Source organism: Mustela erminea, chromosome 10, assembly GCF_009829155.1.
Source record: "Mustela erminea isolate mMusErm1 chromosome 10, mMusErm1.Pri, whole genome shotgun sequence".
NCBI classification, from domain to species: Eukaryota; Metazoa; Chordata; class Mammalia; order Carnivora; family Mustelidae; genus Mustela; species Mustela erminea.
The window spans coordinates 82,460,634-82,481,525 of NC_045623.1; the positions used below are offsets into that span (position 1 = coordinate 82,460,634).

Below are 20,892 nucleotides of genomic sequence, written 5' to 3' on the forward strand. Positions count from 1 at the left end.
ATTAACTGTCATGTATCTTTTAACAGATTAATAAATGATAGAATTTTTGTTGTTGGAAATACATCCTTTAATTTCTTATTGTTTGTTGCATGTTTGTTTTTTAACAAAGTTAATTTTCTTCTTTTCATGGGTAGCAGTGTTAGAATAATAAAAAAAAGGACAGGCTTTAAAATAAAATAGATTTTGATTCTAGGTGTAACACTATTTCTCTGAATTTCTATTTGTTCATCTGTAAAATTGGAAGAATACCTACTACTCATAACATTAAGGTAGAGATTCAATGCAAAGTAACAACTTGTACTCAGAACATGACAGCAGCTCAACAGAGAACTGTCTACTCATGTCATTTCTTCACATCAACTGGTCTTAATTCCAGGCAAAGTCATTTCGTGATGTAAACTAACTTCCTGAAGAGGTTTTACGGGAGAGTGTTCCATGAAGAAGAGATTAGAATTCTTAAATTTGTGTTTTACTATTTCAAAAGACATGGCAGAAAATAACAGATATGAAGAAGAAAGTAACAGATATTTGCCATATTTAAAATAACTAGACTACCAAATGAGACCAAGGACAAATGAATAGTCTAAAATAGAGCAGAAATGAACATGGGGGCTGGTACAAACATAATCACAATTTTTTTTTATGTACACCTCCTACTTCCTGAGAGGTTACATGGTATGGATGTTCTCTGCCTCAATTTTATAGGCTTACTCCTATGGCTCTGAAAGTATGAGAAACAGAACTTAAGACTACTCATTACACAATGCCTTTTATGGTATAATTAGTGAGCACTTAGGATGCCATGTTAAACATCCTTGCATTTCCTATTATCACTTAGCAAAATATTATTAATATAGTACTCAGGAGATATTGATAAAGATTTTTTTTCTATTTTTAATGTAAAATACCACATATTTAGTAAAGTATATAAAACATATATGTGTCACTTAATTATACAGTAAATACCTAGAAAACCAAAACTGGATCAACAACTAAATATTGCCTGTATCTTAGAAACCTCTTCCCTAACCCCTTCTCAATCCTAACTTCCCTTCTCCTTCAAAGTAACCAAAGTCTTGGCTTTTATGGTAATCACTTCTTATTTAAATTTACAACTTAAATACAGATTCCTAAATAGTTTTAGTTTTCCTAGTTCTTAAACTTTATGTAACTAGAAATACAAAGCATGTAATCTTTTGAGGCTGTTGTTAAGGACTGTCTCTAGCTCATCTATAATAATGTAAAGTTTCTTCATTTTCACTTCTCTAATAACGTGTAAAGAAATAAAGTTTATTGGGGTGCCTGGGTGGCTCTGTTGAGTGCCCAACTCTGGATTTCAGCTCAGGTCATGATCTCAGGGTTGTTGAGACTGAGCCTTAGCTCAGGCTCTGTGCTGTAAATGGAGTCGGCTTGGGATTCTTTCCCTCTCCCCCACTCTAAAGAATTAGATAGATAGGGCGCCTGGGTGGCTCAGTGGGTTAAGCCGCTGCCTTCGGCTCAGGTCATGATCTCAGGGTCCTGGGATCGAGTCCCGCATCGGGCTCTCTGCTCAGCAGGGAGCCTGCTTCCTCCTCTCTCTCTGCCTGCCTCTCTGCCTACTTGTGTTCTCTGTCAAATAAATAAATAAATAAAATCTTTAAAAAAAAAAAAAAAAGAATTAGATAGATAGATAGAAGTAAACTACATAATTTACTACTATAACATATAGACATCTGTGTTGGTACTTTCTTTTTGTTACTAGAATGTTACGAACATTCCTATAGTTGGTCTTTCTTATGCACATACACATAAAAATTTCTTTAGTGGAAAAGGCTCCACCTAAAAGTAAAATTGCTGACTCATGAAGGATATGTATCTTTAATTTTCCTAGATAATGCCAAACTCTTCCAAAGTAGTTTTAACAACTTACCCTCTCATAAGCAGTATATATCATTTTTGTGCTAAATTCTAACTGCTGTTACTGCCAGGCATAAATTTTAGCCTTTCTGGTGGGTTAGGTAGGGATATCTTACTTTTTAAAAAGGATTTTCAGTCTTAAATACAATAAAATGAGCTTTATGTGTAAAGTTCAAATGATTTTGACCAATGTATACATTTATGCTATTATCACCACAATCAAGAATGATCCTTCCCATCATCCCAGAAAGTACCTTCTTGCCTCTATGTAGTCAGTTCCTTCACATTTGCCTCAGGTAAAGATACATCAGATTCCTTTCATAATAGATTAACTGGATCCAGGATTTTACATAAATGGAATTACACTGTATATACCATTTTGAGTTTGGCTTCTTTTGCCCATTTAAATTAGCTGAGATTCAAACTACCATATAAATTAGTAGTTCTCTTTTTTTTTTTTAAAGATTTTATTTATTAATTTGACAGAGAGAAATCACAAGTAGACGGAGAGGCAGCCAGAGAGAGAGAGAGAGGGAAGCAGACTCCCCGCTGAGCAGAGAGCCCGATGCGGGACTCGATCCCAGGACTCTGAGATCATGACCTTAGCTGAAGGCAGCGGCTTAACCCACTGAGCCACCCAGGCGCCCCAGTAGCTCTCTTTTTAAAAAATTTTATTTATTTGACAGATGACAAGAAGGCAAAGAGACAGGAAGAGAGGGGGGGACCCTGCTGAGCAGAGCGCCCAATGCGGGGCTCATTCCCAGGACCCTGAGATCATGACCTGAGCCAAAGGCAGAAGCTTAACCCACTGAGCCACCCAGGCGCCTCTAGTTCTCTTTTTAAAAAGTACGTTCCATGCCCAGGGTGGAGCCCAATGTGGGGCTTGATCTCACTACCCTGAGATCAAGAGTCAGATGCTTAACTGACTTGTCAACCAGGTGCTCCAGTAGTTAGTTCTAATTGCTGGATAGTATTTCTTTTTTCTTTTTTCTAGATTTTATTTATTTATTTGACAGAGATCACAAGTACGCAGAGAGGCAGGCAGAGGGAGAGAGGCAGGCAGAGGGAAAGGGGGAAGCAGACTCCCTGCCAATCAGAAAGCCCGATGTGGGGCTCAATCCCAGGATCCCGGGATCATGATCTGAGCCAAAGGCAGAGGCTTTAACCCACTGAGCCACCCAGGCGCCCCTTCTTTTCTATTCTTTTTTTTTTTTTTTTTTTTTAAAGATTTTACCTATTTATAGAAGACACAGTGAAAGAGGGAACACAAGCAGGGGGAGTGGGAGAGAGAGAAGCAGGCTTCCCGCTGAACAGGGAGCCTGATGCAGGGCTTGATCACAGGACCCTGGGATCATGACCTGAGATCAAGGCAGATGCTTAACAACTGAGCCACCCAGGCGCCCCGCTGGGTAGTATTTCATTATATGCACAGATCACAATTTGTTTCTCCATTCTTGTTTTTAGATATTTGGGTTGTTACCAGTTTCTAGTTATTATGAACAAGCAAAAATACATACACAAATCTTTGTATGACTTTTTTCATTTGTTTTGGGGAAAGGCCTAGGAATAAAACTGGTGGGTCATAAGGCAAGGACATGTTTAATTTGAAAAGACTACGCCAAATTATTTTTCCAAGTGGTTGTACAATTTACACTCCTACCATTTCCAGTTGTTCCGCATCTTTGCCAACATTAGTATTGCCAGTCTTCTTAATTTAGCCAATGTACTGGGTGTGAAGTGATAGTTCGTCGGGGTTATTTGCATTTTTCAGATGAGCAAAGATGTTTTAGCATCTTCTCAAGTGTTTATCTGCCATTCACATACACCTTTTGTGAAGTGTCTGCCTTTGACCACTTTTTAAAATTGTCTGGTATAAGTTTTTCACATATTCTAGACATAAATCTTTTGTTTAGATATATGTTTCGTAAATGTTCTCCCAGTAGTTGCTTAAGTGTTCTGAAGAACACTTAAAGGGGGTTTCCAGTACATCAAGAACTCTTTCACTCCAAGGACATGAATATTTTTCCTATTTTCTTAGAAATTTCCCAGTTTTAGCTTTATGTTTTGGCCTGTGATATATCTAGAATTAATTCTTGAGTATGGTATCAAGTAGGGGTTATGTTTACATTTTTATACCCATATCCAGTTGTTCTTGTATCATTTATTAAGACTATCCTATCTTCACTGAATTATATTGTCCCCTCTGTCAAATATCAATCAACCAGGGTGCCTGGGTGGCTCAGTTGGTTACAGCCTCTGTCTTCGGCTCAGGTCATGATCCCAGAGTCCTGGGATCAGGCCCCGCAATGCATCGGGCTCTCTGCTCAGCAGGGAGCCTGCTTCCTCCTCTCTCTCTCTGCCTGCCTGTCTGCCTACTTGTGATCTCTCTCTGTCAAATAAATAAATAAAATCTTAAAAAAAAAAAAATCAAGCAACCGCATGAGTGGGCCTACTTCTATATCTATCCTAATTGCTTCTCAGCCTGTGATGATCTAAGATCAAGTATCTCAGGAAAAAAAAGATCAAGTATCTGTAGTTATTACTATATATCGAGTAATATCGAATTATTGTAACCCGATTTACATGGCTACCTTTACTTCAACATCACAGTTTTGATTACTATAGCTTTATAGCATATCTTTAAAACCAGGTAGTAATAAATCTTCCCACTTTGTGCTTCTTCAAAATGTTTTTGGCTCTTCTAGGTTCTCTGTATTTCCATATAAATCTTATGAACACTCAGAGTATCAACTCATATTTAAAAAGAAATCTGATGAAATTATCATAGGGGCTGTGTTGAGTCTACAGATCAATTTGGGGAGAATGGAAACTTAAAAAAAAAAGATTTATTCATCTGTTCTAAGGAGGGAGAGAGGGAGAGCAGGGGAGAGGGGGAGGGAGAGAGAGAGAGAGAGAGGGAGAAAACACTAGTGTGTGAGCAGGGAAAGGGGGAGGGGGAGAGAAATCCCCAAGCAGACTCCCAGTGGAGTGCAAAGTCCCAGGCAGGGCTTGATCCCAGGACCCAGAGACCATGACCCCAGTGGAAACCAAGAGTTGGACGCTCAACTGACTGACCCACCCAGGATCCTCATGGAAGAATGGACATCTTTTTTTTTTTTTTTTAAAGATTTTATTTATTTATTTATTTGACAGAGAGAGGAGATCACAAGTAGGCAGAGAGGCAGGCAGAGAGAGATGGGGAAGCAGGCTCCCCACTGAGCAGAGCCCAACACGGGGCTCGATCCCAGAACCCTGAGATCATGAACTGAGCCGAAGGCAGAGGCTTAACCCACTGAGCCACCCAGATGCCTTGGAAGAATGTACATCTTAACAATTTGAGTGTTCTGGTCTAAGAACATGGTTATCTTTATTTATATCTTCCTTGTCTTTCTCAGGAAAGCTCTGTAGATTTCAGTATAGAAGCCTTACACATCTTTCTTTAGATCTATTCCTAAATGTCACATTTTTTGGTATTATTATAAATGGTATTTTTATTTTTCTAATTGGTGAATGCTGGTATTATTTCTTATTATACTGCTTACCCTGATTTTTGTACATGCTATTAGTATCCTGTGTCCTTGCTAAATTCATCTATTAATTCCAGTAGAGTTTTTTTGGGATAGATTCATTAGGATTTTTTACATAAGGAATTATGTCTCCTGCAAACAGGGGCAGTTTTATTTCTTCCTTTACAATATTATGTCTTTATTCTTCTAGCCTTACTGCACTAGTTTGGACCTCTAGCACAATGTTGAATCAAGCAGTGAAAACCAAGTATCCTTGCCTTGTTTTTTATCTTAAGAGCAAAAGCATTAAACATTTTTACCTTTTATATTGATGCCCATTATGTTTTTCTACATGCTTTTATCAAGTTGAAGTTTCCTTTTATTGCTAGTTCACTGCAAATTTTTATCAGGAGAATGTTAAAAATGTGTCAAATTATTTTTCTATTGAGAGGATTATATTGTTTTTGTCAAGTGTGTGTATCACAGGTACACTAGCCTCATAAAATGAGTTGGATAGTCTTTCCTCCTCTATTTTCTGAATTTGTGAAAGATTGGTACTATTTTTCTTTGAATGTTAGATAAAATCCAACAGTTAAATCACTGGAGTTTTCAAGGGATAATGAACTTAATAAAGAGCTATTCACATTACTCTTCCAAATCAATTTCTATAAAGTTCTGTTTAAGTTATCAAATTAATGGTATAAAGTTCATAACATTTCCTTATTAACCTTTCAATTCTGAAGGATCTTTAGTGATACCCTTGCTTTCATTCCTCATGCCAATAATCTTTTTTTTCTATTTTTCTTCATTAGTCTTGCTAGGATTTTATTAATTTTATCAAAAGAACCAAGGGGCTTCATGCATTTTCTGTACTATTTTCTATTTAATTTTTGCTCTGATCTTTATTATTTCTTACCTTCTACTTAATTTGGATTTTTTTTTTTTAAAGGATTTATTTATCTGACAGAGACAGCGAGTGAGCGAGCATAAGCAGGAGGAGCAGCAGAGGGAGAGAGAGAAGCAGACTCTCCGCTGAGCAGGGAGCCCGATGCTGGACTCAATCCCAGGCTCCAGGATCATGACCTGAGCCAAAGATAGCTGCTTAACCGACTGAGCCACCCAGGTGCCTCTGATTTGTTCTTTAACTTTAGACAGAAACTTTGTGTGACAACCAGCCTTCAATACGTCCCCAGTAAGTTTTGCCTTGTGGGATTCACGCCTTTGTGTAAGTCTTTCCTACACTAAATATAACTATCTGTGTAACTAACAGGATATTATGAAAATGACAGAATGTAACTTTCAGTGCTAGGCCTTAAAGTCATTATAGCTTCTAACTGCTCTATCATGGATTACTTGCTCCAGAGAAAGACACCCACAATATTGTTAGGACACTTAACCAAATCTATACAAAGATCCATGTGGCAAGAAGCTAGGCTTTCATCACAAACTTGCTATCAACCGTTTTATAGATGTTAAACAAGACTTAATCATTCATGTAAACATTTATTAAGTATCTACTGTACTGTATGGACTCCCTTATGGGCTGAAATTTAGAGATGACCCAGACAAAACCTCTGCCCTTTAAGAACAGATTCTGGGTTAAGACAACAGATTACCAACAAGCAGCTCATTTCATTCCTTCCGCAATCCCCAAACTCTGCTATAACCATGGTGAGGAACTTTATGAAAGACAGATAATCTTAGGAGAACAGAAAATAGGAAGTCCATTAATATTTTAGAAGATGAGGGGCGCCTGGGTGGCTCAGTGGGTTAAGCCTCTACCTTCGGCTCAGGTCATGATCCCAGGGGCCTGGGATCGAGTCCCGCATGGGGCTCTCTGCTCAGCAGGGAGCCTGCTTCTCCTCATCTCTCTCTCTGCCTATTTGTGATCTCTCTCTCTGTCAAATGAATAAATAAAATGTTTAAAAAAAAAAAAATTTTAGAAGACGAAAAGCGGGTGGACAGGTTGTAACTGACGTAATAGATCCAAGAAAATGAAATCCTGAGGTGGCTATGTTGGGAAATATAAGAACCAAAGAAAGACAAAATCTTCAAAAGATATGAGAAGTGGAGGCACTAAGTACCTCTGAACTCGTGACAGAATGGGAAGGTGCAAAAAATAAAGAGGAAAGCTATTTGAGAAGCAGGTGGAGTCCTAGATCCCCTAACTCCACATTGCTGAACAACTGCTCCTTTGTCATCCTTGCTTAAATCTGGAGGTTTATTCTCTGGAAAAAATAAAGGAAACACTCTTTGGAGGGAGCATGGCAGGCATAGTAGTGGGCACACGACTGTACCAAAAACAAGGGATAAAATGACTATAAACATTAAATGCTGAATGCAGACCTTCTCCCAACCAGAATGTCCAATTTGGCTTCTAGAATGTAGACAGTGAGACTGTTACTCTTGAGGCAGAAGCTCAGAAGACCCTTATCTTTGAGTAACTTGACCAGCCAAGCAGAGACTTGAGGATACAAATGCAGGTCCCCTAACAACAGCAGAGTGAAATCACCCTATCATGAAGCTCAAAGTCAACAGGCCCCACTGATGCATTCAGAGCATCTAGTCAGTGTTTCAGACTCCCAATGAAACGTGTAGATAATCAAGGACAGTGTATACCTGAAGAAAGCCTCCAACATGGAAGACAGAGATCAAAACAAAAGGAGTCTGGGCGAAGCATAAACATGTGTAGAAAAAAGAAAAGTCCAAAATAAATCATTCTCAGTGAGCTAAGAGAGAATACTGCATTGTGAAACAAGAAGACTATGGTACATCATCATTCAGGAAATAAAAAACAGCAGCTAGAAAAGAACATAATAGCAGAAATGAAAAAAGTGAGTAAAGGGTTAAAAGATGAAGCTGAGGAAATTTCTAGAAGGTAAAGCAAAATAAATGAAACAAAAAGACAACGGATACATACCTAAATGGGCCACCATCCCTCCCACCCTTCTCCCCTCTAGTAACCCTCAGTTTGTTTCCTGAGATTGAAAGTCTCTTATGGTTTATCTCCCCCTCTGGTTTTGCCTTGTTTCAATTTTCCCCCTCCCCTATGACCCTCTGGTCTTGTCTGTCCTTTTCTCATGAAACTTCTTAATAATAAAAAAAGGAAGGAGGGGCAGAGAGAAAGGATATAGGAAACAGAAGATCTATAAAGGAAAAAGATAAAGTTCTCCAGAGGGATAGTGATATGAGATTCTAAGAGGACAGCTGTGTACCAAATATGAATGGCATACTCAATGAGCTGAAACACTGTGAATCAAGAAACAGATTGGATGAAGACTGTCACCAAGATTTCTGCTGCCATTATTCTGCTTTTGTAATATGAGAACAGTCTGGGTAAGCCCAACACAGATATATTTACTTTGCCTGGCTAGACCATATGTTGATAAAGTTCCTGTTCTGCTGCCTGAAATCAGACTCTCATTACACCCTCAAGAAATGTTCTGCTTTGATCTATTGCTAATTTGAGTAAGGACTAATTTGAATAATATAAATTATTTCTTAGTCCTAGAGATCTTATACCCAAACTCAAGACAAATATATGATGCAAGCAACACTAATACTGTAATATTTACTAGAAATATGTTTTCTTGCAAAGGAAGCATATTCTGGGTGAACTTTTGACTCTGAAGCAGAATAAATTACAATTACTAAATTCTACAATAATTTATATATTCCATTTTCTTCCAGGAGCCAAACAGTGAATGTTTTACAGAAGGCTATTCTTAATAAAAAGCACAGTAAGTAGGGCGCCTGGGTGGCTCAGTGGGTTAAGCCGCTGCCTTCGGCTCAGGTCATGATCTCAGGGTCCTGGGATCGAGTCCCGCATCGGGCTCTCTGCTCAGCGGGGAGCCTGCTTCTCTCTCTCTCTCTGCCTGACTCTCCGCCTACTTGTGATTTCTCTCTCTGTCAAATAAATAAATAAAATCTTTAAAAAAAAAAAAAAAAAAAAAAAAAAGCACAGTAAGTAAATAAAAATAACATAATATTTCTCAATTCAGATGTGCCCAGTTTGAGATCTGTGTGCTAGGAATTTTGCTTCTTAAGGGATGTAGTATAGAGCTGTGAATATTAAGGACATAACTTTGGAGTCAGAAGTTAACCTCTACCATTTAAAAGTAAACTATGTGACCTTGAGCCTTAAATATAAGCTATGGTTTTATTCTAATACAGGTTTACTAGGTTATACTACATTGTTAAAATCAAAAGCAAATGGACACCAGCCTTGAAAATTCCCTGAGCAGACAAAACCAGTTTAGCCATACAAACAAAGCTTAATATAGCTTATCTTGCAAGACTAACTTGACCTGGGTCATTTCTTGCTCATGCCTCTGAAAATCATAAGCAAAACTTAAACTGGAAAAAAAACAGACAAAACTCCCCCTAAAAGAATTGTTTCCCAAGTTTGATATTAGATAACTACTGAACAAATCCCTATCATTTAAGAAAATTCTAATTTTATAATCAATCACTAAAGAATAAACATTTACTACTTCTCTCTATATAAACTGCTTTATAACAGTATGTTCCTGAGACTCATTCCATGTTTTGGCTTGAAAGCTACCAGTTTGCAAACTGTTTTTGGTGCGTGTACAATAAACTTTTATTAATTATTACTTTGGTAATTCATTGCTTTTACTTCTGTTATTTCTAAACTTTTCACAAATATACAGATTTAACATAAATATTCAATAAAAACTACCTTTAGGTCAAACTACCTTGACCTTTAAAGGTCTTGACCTCTAAAGGTCAAACTACCTTGACCTTTAGAAAGAGAAAGTCAATTTAGAGAGAGAAAGTTTATAGAGATTTTTTTTCTCTCTAAACTTAACTCATACAACTGTGGTAGAGTTTATATGAGATAATTAATGTAACCTTAGCATTCTATCTGGTATATAATGAGTGGTAAATAAAAGTATCCTAAGTGAACTACTACGAATATATACCACACATTCACTGTGATGGTTTTAAAAATGTAATAAAATGGAAGTTCCAACTGAGTTTGGCTTAAATCCAGGCTAAATTAAAAATATATTCCACGGGGTGCCTGGGTGGCTCAGTGGGTTAAGCTGTTGCCTTCGGCTCGGGTCATGATCTCAGGGTCCTGGGATCGAGCCCCGCATTGGGCTCTCTGCTCAGCAGGGAGCCTGCTTCCCTCTCCATGCCTCTCTGCCTACTTGTGATCTCTGTCAAATAAATAAATAAAACCTTAAAAAAAAAAATATATATATATATATATTCCACATTTCACTGACTCTAAGACACCAGTGATGGGAAGGTAAATCAGTATTTCATGTATCCTAAAAAAGAAACCTCCCAATTAAACTGTGACAAACCATCAACTGTAAGACATCTCCCAATTTCAGAGATGATGAAATGCGAAGAAAAAATATTTTTGAGTCTTAGATTGGTAAAATTACAGTTAAGTCCAATTACATAGTTGGGAGAGTATTAAATACCACAAAAAACAATCATTTTGAAGATAAGATTACGTCACATAATCAGAATTAAACTGCTCTCTCACTTAGGAGTACTCTTCACTCTGCCATTCTTTTTTTTTTTTTTTTTAATGATTTTATTTATTTATTCAACAGAGACACAGAGAGAGCATGGAAGGGGAGGTCAGAGGGAGACGTAAACTCCCTGCTGAGCAGGAAGCCCGATGTGGGACTTGATCCTCGGACTCCGGGATCACCACCTGAGCCGAAGGCAGTTGCTTAACCAGCTGAGCTACCCAGGCGTCCTTCACTCTTCCATTCTTACTTCTACTACCAATTTCCCCTAGAGGGAATCTGTCACTTCCTCAGAACATGTTCCTCAAATCCTGAGACTAGAATGGATCCATGTTATATGCTCCCATTGTACTCAGCACTTCTCCTTCATAATATTTGTATTGATCAATACTAGTCTTTTCCAGTAGATTTCAAGTTCAACAAGGGCTATTTTGTTCAGTGCAATATACTAAGCACAAGGGATGCTTGGTATCAATCACAAATCAAATCACACAAAAACAACAAAAAAGGAAACATAAGCAAGTCAGGTGGTCAGTGCAATATTTTCACTCATTATTTTTCATAGCAGCAACTACATTTTATTGGCAATTAAAAAGTAATTAAAAAACAATTAAAAAACCCTAGGCACAGTGCCTAGGTGGCTCAGTCAGTTAAGCGTCTGCCTTTGGCTCAGGTCATGATCCTAGGGTGCTGGGATTGAGCCTCACATTGGGCTCCCTGCTGGGTTGGGAGTCAGCTCCTCCTCCCCATTCCCCCCGCTTATACTCTCTCTCATGCTCTGCTCTAATATATAAATACAATCTTAAAGACAACAACAAAAAAGCAAACCCATTTCAACTTTTAAGCTGTATTTTCATTTCATTAATATACCACAGATCTTTTTTGAAAATGCTATCTATCTTCTGATAGTAAATACATAGTATTTCACAAAAATAAACATACTCCCACATTTTTCTTGAAACATACAGCCCTTAGGTCCATCTATTCTATGCCAACCAATCTATTCCATTTCTCTTCCTTCTTTCTTCCTAAAGGGAACCATTATTCTGAAATTGGTGTCCATTTGTCCCACTATGTTTTGATAATTGTACTGCACCTGTATGCGCTCAGTATATATATTTGTTCTGTTTTAAATTTACAAAAATGATAACCTATCCTTTCAGTATCTGCTACCACCTCAACATTGTTTTTGATGATAATTTGTGCTGATATGTGTAGATCTGGTTCACTCATTTAACTGTCATAGAGTATACCACAATATTTTATAACAATTTATGTATTCAGAATGCCTCCCAAGGAAACACTGATAAGGAATTAGGCTGCTTCCAGTTTTCTGCTATTAACAAATAATGCCTCAAGCACATATGCCAGATTATCTCTATTGTATATTATTATGGGTTTTAAGATATGTGTAATTTAATCTTTACTTCATCCTTTCTAGATACTGAAAACTGCTCTCCAAAGTAGCTATACCAAATGATATTACTACAGATAGTGTGTGAGTTCCTTTAACTTTGTATCCTCACTAACATTTGATTTAAGACTAATTTTGGGGTATCTGAATGACTCAACTGGTAAAGCATCTGCCTTCAGCTCAGGTCATGATCCCAACATCCAGGGATCGAGCCCCTGCTAAGCGGGGAGTCTGCTTCTCTTCATCCTTCCCGCTCATGTTCTCTCATCATCTCTGTCTCAAATAAATATTTAAAAAGAAAAAAAAAGACTTTAATTTTTATAAACCTGCTGGGTTTGAAATGGAAATTTATTTATTTCATTTGCTAATCACTAATGAATTTGAGAATCTGATTTCTTTTCTTTTTAAAGATTTTATTTTATTTATTTGATCGACAGAGATTACAAGTAGGCAGAGAGGCAGGCAGAGAGAGAGAGAGAGGAGGAAGCAGGCTCCCCACTGAGCAGAGAGCCCATGTGGGGCTCGATCCCAGGACCCTGGGATCATGACCTGAGCCGAAGGCAGAGGCTTTAACCCACTGAGCCACCCAGGCGCCCCTCTTTTCTTTTTTTTTTTTTGAGAATCTGATTTTCATGTGTTTATTGATCATTTGGGTCTCCTCTTTTCTGAACTACCTGTTTTACTATTGATCTGTCCTTATATTTTGTAAAACTCTTGGTTGTATGTACTATAAATATTCTCCTAGCATTTTAACTGTTTATGATTACCTTTATAACACAAGTTTTAAATTTTGATGTAGCCAAGCTTATCACTATTATCTTCTGATTTATACATTTTATATTTTATACAACATTAGAGGTAATTCTCTTATTTTATTCTAAAAGAATTTCGAAAGAAAGCATTTCTAAGTTTTGCATTATGCATTTAGGATTAAAATACACCTAGAAATAGATTTTGGATGTGATGTGGAATGGTTCTAATTTATTTTTCTCATGTAGTTAACTGTATAAACACCATTTATTATTATTTTTTTATTTTTTAATTTTTTTAAAAGATTTTATTTATTTATTTGACAGAGAGAGATCACAAGCAGGCAGAGAGGCAGGCAGAGAGAAAGGAGGAAGCAGGCTCCCTGCTGAGCAGAGAGCCCGGCTCCATCCCAGGACACTCAGATCATGACCTGAGCTGAAGGCAGCGGCCCAACCCACTGAGCCACCCAGGCGCCACCTAAACACCATTTATTAAATATTCTCTTTCTTCAATGATATGAAATGCTGCCAGACATTTTACAAGGTTTCCATGCATATATATGGCTTATTTCTGGTCTCTGTATTCTGCCTCACTGATCTGTCTGTCCCTGCACTTAAAGCACTGTGGAATACTAATTGTTATAGTTTTAAAATAAAGAGAGCAATTCCTCCTTCTTTACTCTTATTTAAAATTATATTGGCTTTTCTTGGACACTTATTTTTCCATATAAACCTTAATATTTACTGATTAAGTTTCATGATATACCCTGCTGGGATTTTATTTATTTATTTGACAAACAGAGATCACAAGTAGGCAGAGGCAGGTGGGAGGTTGGGGAGGGGGATGTGGAGCAGGCTCCATGCTGAGCAGAGAGCCCAATGCAGGGCTTGATCCCAGGACCCTGAGATCATGACATGAGCCAAAGGCAGAGACTTAACCCCCTGAGCCACCCAGGCGTCCCTGAGATTTTATTTAAAACTGCATTTACAGATTAATTTGGGGAAAACTGACATCTTACCAAATCGAGTCTTCTCAATTTCATTCATTTAGATTTTCTCTTTTGTCTTTCAATCAAGTTTTATCTTAGAGACCTCTCAAAAATCTTATTTATGTGTACCTCCTTTTCAATTCAAACTCTTGATCTCACTGTATCACTTACTTGTCCAAATATTCTTTTAACTTTCCAGGATAATTTGGATGCTCTACCTCCATGTTCTTGATTTTATCTATTCATTCTTTGCTTAATATGACCAAGAACTGTGCTAAGCATGGAGGGTATGTACACTGGTGATTAAGATGGACAGTCCCTAGCTTTGTGGAGCTTTCATTCTAATAGGAGACAAAGAACAATAAACACTTATAATGCTGAGGAACACATGCTATATTACAGGGGGAGTACACTGTGCTATGGGAATACAGGAAAGAAATACCTAATTCATACTTGGGGGATGGCTGGATATGGGGAGGGAGAGGGTGTCAAATGCTGCTTCTCAAGGAAGTAACATGTAGACTGAAACCTGTAAGAAGAATAGAGGTTAGCAAACACAAAATAACTAAAATATCATCGCCTTGATATCCTTCCTTTATTCTTGATTTTACTGGAAAAGTTCCCACTGCTTAACTGTGAAATTATCTACTCTATGAATGTTTCCTCCCTTGGGTTCCCTGACACCATTATTTAGCTCTCATACTGCCTGTGATAATCGTTATCTGCTCACTGGTCCTTCTTCCTTCCTTAAATGCTAGGATTCCCAATGGCTTTATCCTCCTCATTCCTGTTTTAAATACTATTCCTAAAGAAGTTTTTCCATTTCTATAGTTTCAAATATAAATTTGTATACTGAGGAGTTCCCATACTTCTACTTCTAGCTCCCACCACTACAGATTTTCATATCTGCATTTCCAACTACCTATTATAATCTTTATCCATATGTCCCAGAGGATTTTCAAGCTATGGACATATTAACATTTGATTTATTTATATACGGTATGTACTGCCAACTAATCAGCAACAGCACATCTATCTCCCAATTCAACTGACAGCACTACCATTCACACCTGGTATGAATGAATCATTATTCCGATTATAGGTTGGTGAGTATGCCCTTCTTGGAAGCTAGTTTATAATATAGCACAGTCACTGAGCCTGAAGGGTTGGGAACATGAAGATTGTTTCAAAGATTGAGTAACTTTGCAGGTCAGGTATATTTTTGTTTTTCAAATGCATCAGCTTGGCTGGGTTACTAGTTGTCAGCTATTCAAACACTAATCTAGGTATTATAGCATAAGTAATAGATGTAATTAAAATCCATAATCAGTTGACTAAGTAAAGGAGATTATCCTGGATAATGTGGGTGGGCCTCGTTCAGCAGGGCTGAACAGCAGGGCCTTACAGCAGGGCTGGTGTTTCCCCAAGACAGAGGAGAACTTCCACCTATGAACAGCAGCTTCAGCTCATGCCCACTAGTCCCAGTCTGCCCTTCCTGACAGCCTATTCTATGGATTTCAGACTTGCCTCACGAGGCCCTGCAACTACGTAAGCCAAATCTCTCTCTAGATCTACAGGTTCTGTTTCCCTGGTTGAACCTGACAAATATACCAGGGTTATAAGTTTATTTCCAAAAGCAATTCTTTCAAAAACCTAGTAAATCCTCTGGTCTGTTCATTTCCACTTAGTTCCATGTGCCAGTAACTATACCCAAAGTTTTTTTCTGGACATGGCTCTTAAATCTATTTTTTCAGCTTATTCCTTATAATATGGTTCCTTTCTCTCTCCATCCCACATTAGACCATCACCATCTCTTACCTGAACTAGTGATTGAAAAAGCCTCCTAACTGGCTTCTGAGATTAGTTTTTTCTCCTCTATCTATTCTCCACACTGTTGCCAGAGGTCTCTTTCTGGAAAACAAATATGATCATGTCACTATCCTTCTTAAAAACTTTTCAAGTCTTCCTACCTACAAAATAAATTTGTTTTCTATTTCATTAATTTCTGTTTTTAACTCTTATTTCCTTCTATTTGCTTTGTATTTATTTTCTATTTTTATAACTTGTTGAGATGAATACTTAGGTCCTTGATGCTTTTCTTCTTTTCTGATAGGCATTTAAAGTTTTAAATTCTCTCTTAGCATTGTTTTTAGCTATCCTTACCAGTTCTGATATGTATTATTTTCATTATCATTAAGTTCAAAATACTTAAAATTTTCTTTGCGATTTATATGACCAATGGCTTATCTAGAAATTATTTAATAATATCCAAAGCTAGACTTTAAGTTCCAGTAAGAAAATAGCATTTTATTTCCAAATTTTTCCACTTTTCTCCTTAGAACCCAATACAGAACAACAAAGAGAATGTATTTAAAAAGAAAAGCAAACCCCTCTACATATTTGGTGAACCCAGGAGACAGTGAAAAAGTGAAATACCAAATTATAAGTGAATATGGCCCAAAGTACTTGGTAGTGGTAGAACTTATGCAAGACAAGTATAAAAAGAGTCTAGTAAGGGAATAACAAATTTTCACTCCCAGAAAGAGAGGGTCCTATCCTAAGTGGGAACTGCAATGTTTAGAACTGAGATTTACCGGGAAAATCTCAGAAGACAGTAGAAAAAAGGAGGTGTAAAAGTGCCATGAGAATGAGTGGAGGGTGGTCTGGAAGCGAAAGATCTCAGACACTAGTACTCCTTTAAAAGCAAGGCACGCACTTTTCATCTGTAACTTCAGCTTACAGAAAAGTTCATAGAACACCACAAAGATCTTCTGTATACCCTTCACAAATTCTGTTAACATTTGAAGCAGGCAGTTTAAAACTTTTTTTTTTTTTTTAAAGATTTTATTTATTTATTTGACAGAGAGAGATCACAAGTAGGCAGAGAGGCAGGCAGAGAGAGAGAGGAGGAAGCAGGCTCCTTGCTGAGCAGAGAGCCCGATGCGGGACTCGATCCCGGGACCCCGAGATCATGACCTGAGCCGAAGGCAGCGGCCAAGCAGGCAGTTTAAAAGGCAGGAGTTATATCCCTTGGTAGCAGAAACTAGTAAGGACCTGGTGGCTGGTAGTTCTCACCTCATATACACGTAAATTACTAAGAGGCAAAGGAGACATAGCTATATTTTTAGAAAGAACCCATCAGAACAGAGGACAGAGGCCTTGAAAAGAGAAACCTGGGAAACCACCTTGCTCCTAATGTCCTGTTCCTCCTCTCCCCACTCCAGAGTCTTCCAATATGTGGTTTGGGAAAGCTCATCTAATTAAAATATGAGTAAAAAAAGAGTGGTATCTGCAGAAAGATGCCATAAAAAAAGTCAAACGGTACAACACCCCTGACAAAACTCAACAAAAAATTACCACAAAGTAGATGAAAACCATAACACTTTTTTTTTTTTTAAGATTTTTTATTTATTTTTTGACAGACAGAGATCACAAGTAGGCAGAGAGGCAGGCAGAGAGAGAGGAGGAAGCAGGCTCCCCACTGAGCAGAGAGCCCGATGCGGGGCTTGATCCCAGGACCCTGGGATCGTGACCTGAGCCGAAGGCAGAGGCTTTAACCCACTGAGCCACCCAGGTGCCCCCATAATACTACTTTTTAACATGAATTAAAAAAAATTTTTTTTTAAATAAAGAAGATTTATTTATTTTGAGAGTAAGAGTGCATATGTGAGCACATATATTAACAGTGGGGGGCAGGCAGCGCACAGAAGGAGAGGGAGAGAGAATCCTTAAGCTGACTTCCCACAGAGCAGGGAGTCTAATGCAGGGCTCAATCTCAGGACCCTGAGTTCATGACCTGAGCTGAAATCAAGAGTTGGTCACTTAACTGACTGAGCCACTCAGGTGCCCCATGAATTTAAAACTTCTTAATACAACTATTAGGAAAATCTCACAAGGGTGGCTGGCTGGGTAAGTCAGAAGAGCATGGGACTCTTGATCTTGGGGTTTTGAGTTTGAGCCCTACGCTGGGTGTAGAAATTAAATAAATAAATAAACATTAAAAGGAAGGAAGAAAGGAAGAAGGGAAGGAAGGAAAAAAAGGGAAGGAATGGAGGGGAAAATTTCCGAGCAGCAATTCAAGAACTTAGAGAAGAGACAGCCAGTCAAAGAAGTAAAGACAGAAGTATCATAGACCTGATTCATGAAAGAAATGGAAGAAAAAGATTTTTACAAGTTGAAAAAAGGAGCACATCATGAAAATTACACTAAAAAAGGCACAGCAAGGAGCAAAGAGAATAGTAATGTTTTATAAGAAAATTAAACAATAAAAAAACCCCAGAATACTTGAACCTACATTTTCAAAGGGAATCCTTTGAAAACTGACCTAAAATGGTCAACATCAACAAAAAAATCCAGTGAAAGAAGTGTAAAAATATAATTTCAGCAACCAGACGAAAAAACAGGTCCCTTCTAGGGGTGAAGAAAATCAAGCTGATATTATACTTCTCTACTGAACATCAATGTCAGAAGACAGGAGACAAATACTTAGCAGATATTCAAGAAAGTGTAAGTCAATAATTTTATGTCTTAGACAAACAATCCTTCAGGAACAAGGCTGTAAGTAAATGGTTTTCAGTATGTTAACACTTAGCTCTTATTCATGAGCCCTTCTCTTCTTGAAGAAACAACTGAATTAACAAGACAGGGAACAACAAATGTTAGTGAAGATGTGGAGAAAGGGGAATCCTCTTACACTGTTGGTGGGAATGCAAGCTGGTGCAGCCACTCTGGAAAATAGTATGGCGGTGCCTCAAGAAGTTAAAATAGAGCTACCCTATGATCCAGCAACTGCACTACTGGATACAGATACAGATGTAGTGAAAAGATACAGATGTAGTGAAAAGAAGGGACACATGCACCCCCATGTTCATAGCAGCAATGTTCACAATAGCCAAACTGTAGAAGGAGCCGAGATGTCCTTCAACAGATGAATGAATAAATGAATAAAGAAGATGTGATTCATATATAATGGAATATTACTCAGCCATCAGAAAGGATGAATACCTACCAATTGCATCCACATGGATGGAACTGGGTGGTATTATGCTAAGTGAAATAAAAGGAATAGAGCAGAGGACCATAGGGGAAGGAAGGGAAAATTGAATGGGAAGAAATCAGAGAGGGAGACAAACCATGAGAGACTCTTGGCTCCAGGAAACAAACTACGGGTTGTGGAAGGGAGGGGTGGGGAGATGGGGTAACTGGGTGATGGCATTAAGGAGGGCATGTGTTTTGATGAGCACTGGGTGTTAGATGCAACTAATGAAGAATCTGACACTATGTCAAAAACTAATGATGTTGGGGTGCTTGGGTGGCTCAGTGGGTTAGGCCTCTGCCTTCAGCTCGGGTCACGATCTCAGGGTCCTGGGATTGAGCCCTGCATTGGGCTCTCTGCTGGGCAAGAAGCCTACTTCCTCCCTCCTGACCCCTCTGCCTACTTGTGGTCTCTCTCTCTCTCTGTCAAATAAATAAATAAAATCTTAAAAAAAAAAAAAAACAACTAATGATGTACTATATATTGGCTAATTGAATCTAAATAAAAAAATAAAAAAAACTACTACAACACATATACACATGAAACAACTGAGGACAACTGCAACCAAGAGATGAAAGGAAAAATTTCAGCAAAAGGACTGACAGCACAAATACACTTAATTATAGATTTCAGATGAAAGCAAATGGATATACTAGTGATAGAATGGAATGCAACTGTTACATACTCTAATAATGTAGGAATAATAATACATACAAATACAATATACAATGATAGTGGAAAACAGAAGCAGGATAAACTCACTATACCTTACAGTAACAGAGGAGTCAATATTGAAAGTCAAATAAAAAAAGTTTAAGCAAAATTATAAAGAACAATAAAATAATGGTATATTTGCTAAAACAAGTTAGTAAAGGAGAGGAAACAAGGGAAGGAACAGAAAAAAGCTAATATAATTGTTACTTATAAAGGAAAAAAGACACTGCTTAAAAGAGAGAAAGATGAGTGGTTAGCATAGCATAATATACAAACTTGTCCAATCACTATGTTGTACACCTGAAACTAGTATAACATTATCAACCACACTTCAAAAAAAAAAAAAAGTAGTTTAAAAAAACCAAACAAACATGAGTATTATATGAAAGTATAAGTATAAAGAGTTACCATAGTGGGGGAAAAAAACCCTTCTTGATATCAAAACTATTATTTAAAAAACATACAAACAGGGGCGTTAAAAGTGTCTGCCTTCAGCTCAGGTCATGATCCCAGGGTCCTGAGATCAGGCCCCTTGTCAGTCTCCCAGCTCAGCCTGCTTCTGCATCTGCCCACACCCCCCCACCCCCCCCCCGCCCCGCCCCCGCCTGTGTTCTCTTTCTGTCAAGTAAATAAAATCTTTAAAAGTAAATAAATAAAATAAAAAGCACACAGACCATCTGAAGTTTCAAGAACATATATTATCAGGAAATAGAATATAAAAAAATGTTACACAACTAAGACCAAGCATGTATGTCCTTCTTATTATCCAGCTTAATTCATGCATTAACACAAAAAAAGCTTTAGATTGACCTACAAAGCAAAACCATTCTATGCTGTCTCCAAGATACATCTGTGATTCAGAAAGTATTAAAAAAGATAAAGGAAAAGAAAAGTTGACAGGATAAGGTTCACAAACAAATGGATTGTAATTCTTTCATTAGATTACACAGACTTTTACCCCAAAGTATAAAAAGGTCATTTTATCATTGTAAAGGGTACAGTTCACAATGAAAAAAGAGGTATATAAAAGCCCTTAATAATACAGCAGCAACATTAAGAAAGCAGAAATCAAAGGA

General features: G+C 37.7%; 1 protein-coding gene across 13 annotated transcripts in view; it reads right to left on the bottom strand.

Annotated features, from left to right (window-relative positions):
* LOC116600647 (protein argonaute-3) overlaps window positions 1-20,892 on the bottom strand; it is a 127,065-nt gene that overhangs the window by 47,556 nt on the left and 58,617 nt on the right. The window contains exon 1 of one of the 13 annotated variants that reach the window (XM_032360813.1): window positions 15,886-15,965. The exons of 10 other annotated variants lie outside the window; for them this stretch is intronic. The gene's annotated coding sequence lies outside the window, so the exon portion shown is untranslated. Of the gene's footprint in view, window positions 1-14,509; window positions 15,851-15,885; window positions 15,966-20,892 lie in introns of those variants that run through there. 2 more of the 13 variants (XM_032360812.1, XM_032360811.1) reach the window with 2 other exon arrangements.